Consider the following 3,610-nt stretch of genomic DNA (forward strand, 5'->3'; position numbering starts at 1 on the left):
ATTAGTTTAATTAATTATGGATCTTAATAGTTGGTTATGTGCTTGTGTTTGATTATTGTTACCTAGCATGTTAATATTTGATACTTTAATTGCTTGAATTCATGTTCTATATAGCTTAGTGACCATTAACTTATATGAATTTGACACCTAGTAATTTAGTGACCATTGAATTACTAGAGCCAGGATCGACCCAGTCTTATATAAGTAATTGAAGTAATTAAATTTAGCTGCACTGAAGAACATTGATAATGACCATAATTGTGTTTGTTAAATAGATCTTACATAGCCCCGTCCATAATCAATAACTAATTCTACATTTGCTTGTGTATGACCATACATAGTTTTACATGAATTCGTGAAATATTAGTCAATTTGGACTTCAATTACTAATAGTAAATTATTTGGTAACCAACTTTAATAATCCATAATTAGTAGCTAACCATAGAGGAGAAGTGGATTCGAACTAAACGAAAGTGTTTTTAATCTATTGATTAAATTTGTTAGTTAAGTAATTAAGTTTGTCTGAACTTGCAAAATCAGATAAAAACCAATTTAACTTTTGCTAGTTTTAGGTTAATTTTTAGTAATTAATTTAGTTAATTAAATCCGTTCCCTGTGTTCAATACCTGTTTATTGAGCTATACTATTTTCAACAAGGTACGTTGCCTTAGGTAATAATTAGTTTCATTAGTAGGATAAACTAGTGCATAATTATTTTACGCATCAAGTTTTTGGCTTCGTTGCCGGGGAGCGGGTATTTAATTTTTGATTTATTTGCTTTAGGTTAATCGATCCTTTTTATGGGGTAAAATATGCAAAAAGTTAATTTTTAGTATTAGATTTTTTTTACTGAACTCACAATGTGAGCCGTATGCTCACGACGTGAACTCGGTAATTATACGTTATTTTTTGTTTTTTCGTTTCTATTAACTTTTTCTGCTTCAAAAAGAGGTGGTATTCCTTACCATGTGGTGGAGAACGTTAAGTAGGAACTTTAAGTAGTTTTTGTTCAGTTTTATGTTTTTATTTTTTTGTTTTTGATGCAGTAGTATATGACCCGCGAATCAAACACACCAATGACGCCACCTTTTGACGATCCAGAGTCAACCCTTCGTAAAAAGACGGATAAGAACGCAGGAAAAACCAAACCACCAAAGAAATCACCATTCAAAGATCTTAAATCAATTTTCGGGAAGAAGCAAGGAAAAAGCGTAGGAGTATCAAGCAATACCCAAAAGGACGAAAGCAAGGTTGGAATCTTTGAGAAAAATCTTAATACACAAGAATCCGAATATGAGTTCGAACCCAAATTAGAAAAAGAAGAGAGCGAACCTGAGGACGAGCCAAAAAACGAGATGGCGAATGTTGCCAACATGTCTATGGAGGCATACAAGAAAAGAATTCGAGAGGACACTGGTCCCGGTCTAGTGCAACTTACAATTCCCGCTACAACAACATCCGAGCTTAAAGGACATATTCTTTCCACACTTAAGGAAGTTCCATTTTCCGAGAAAGATTATGAGGATGATTACAAACACCTTGATGAATTCAATGACATCGCTGATTACTTCAACATCCCGAACATTCCACGAGAGACGATGTTATTGAGAATGCTTCCATTCACTTTCAAAGGAGTTGCTAAGGATTGGTTAAAGGCACCTCCACCTAGTGCAATTACTACATGGCCATAAATGCGTGAACAATTATTAGAACATTTTTGCCTACCTTCTAAAGTTTCTAAACTGAAGAAGGACATAGCAAATTTCGATCAACAACCGGGTGAGTCACCCTACGAAGCATGAGAGTGATACAAAGGATTAATAATAAATTGTCCCCAAAACAATTTAAATGAGCAACAAGAAGTATCAATCTCCTTTGATGTGGTAAATGTGATGACAAGGCAACTCCTTGATTCTCAAGGACCTTTAACTAAGAAAAATCCCGGTGAAATCAAGGAGCTAATTGAAGAATTTTCTAACCATTCGCGTGAGTATCATAATCCTCGACATGATGGTGCTAAAGGAATTAGGAGTGGAACTTTTGAGCTGATTTGGCTATGCTAAATAATATGGACCATAGAATGACAAAAACAGACCAATCCATACATGTTATTCTTACGGGTTGTGAAAGATGCAATGGTCCACGTTTGGCAAAAGATTGCCATTTGGACGAGAACGGGAATAAGAAAGCTCATGTGTGTTATTCAAGTGGAGAAAAATACGATGAAGATTGGAGGAAGACAAAGAAAGAATGGTTGCCATACAATGAATACAAAAAGAAAAAAGTCAAAAAATTTAGGCAAACTGGCCGAGGCTTTTACCAAAAAGAGCAACCGCAACTGGAAAAGAAAGTTGATTTAGAGTCCATGTTATCTAGCATGATGAGACCGATGCGGAAATAAGAAACCAACAAGTTTTAATGAGAGAAAAACAAGCTTTACTTAGAAACCATCAAGCATCAATCCAAAACATTGAAGCTCAACTTAGTCAATTAACTACATTGGTTAATGAAAGATTATCTCCATAAATTCCCGATAAAAAACCGAAATCGCATGTCATGGTCATCAATACTAAACAAGATACTATTTCTAAGTTCCTAGAAGGCCTAGAAGAAGAGCCAACGTATCCCAAACCACAACCACAAAAATCAAAAGTTGAAGAAAATATTGTTGCTGAATTACCGATCTCACGACGTGAGGATCCCGTTCTCACGATGTGGGGCCAGTCTGAACAGAAAAATTTAGCTGATGTTCCAGCTTTTCGCCCTCCGCTACCGTTTCCTTCTCGAGCTAAAATTCACCCACTAGAGCAAGAACATTTAAAATTTATGAATCAAGTTAAGGGTATTCCCATTAATACCCCTTTTATTGAATCTTTGGCATAAGTGCCTGAATATGCAAAGTTTCTTCAAGACTTACTCGACACTCGCCAATAGGGGTGACCAAACCCGAACCAAGAAACCGAGAAACCAAAAAAAACCGACGAAAATGAAACCGAAAAAACCAAAACCGAATCAAAACCGATGGTTAGGGTTTTAAATTTTTAAAAACCGATTTTTCGGGTTCGGTTTCGGTTTTTACCCAGAAACCGACCCAATAAACCCGAGAAACCGACCCTCTTTAAAAACCGAGAAACTGACCCATAAACCCGCAAAACCGATGATTTTTACTGCCCATTTTATTTTATATATATAATTATACATGTATATTAAAAAAATAAAGATGAATAAAAGAAGCCCTTCGTCGTTTACGTATTTCATTTACATTTTGCCCTACTCGCAATCGCATTACCCCCCATTCGGCCATTCCCGCAAAGGCACAAACGGCGCATCTCCGAGAGACCGAGACTCCATTGAAGTGAAGAAGCTCGTCACTCCTCAGGCGCTCAATCGATCGCACACTCGCAGTCTCAACTCTCGAACAGTCAGCAGTCGCACACATCTGAGGCTCCGAGCCTCCGATGAGACCTGTAACGGAGCCCCAAACCTACGGCGCCATCAACGAGACCTGCAACTCCTCTGTATCGTCAAATACGGTAAATGTTTTTTCTAAATTCATGTTCAATTGCTGCTTGCTACCATCGGCAACAACCCAAACCCAAAAAACACCCTT

At 37.0% G+C, this 3,610-nt stretch overlaps 1 non-coding gene across 1 annotated transcript; it reads right to left on the minus strand.

Moving 5' to 3' along the window:
- Window positions 1-1,739: 1,739 nt before the first annotated feature.
- On the minus strand, window positions 1,740-1,846 carry LOC111900896 (small nucleolar RNA R71). The gene has a single exon (XR_002853327.1). It is a non-coding gene; the product is annotated as a small nucleolar RNA R71 (small nucleolar RNA).
- Window positions 1,847-3,610: the final 1,764 nt, after the last annotated feature.

Source organism: Lactuca sativa, chromosome 3 (genome assembly GCF_002870075.4).
Source record: "Lactuca sativa cultivar Salinas chromosome 3, Lsat_Salinas_v11, whole genome shotgun sequence".
Lineage (NCBI taxonomy): Eukaryota > Viridiplantae > Streptophyta > Magnoliopsida > Asterales > Asteraceae > Lactuca > Lactuca sativa.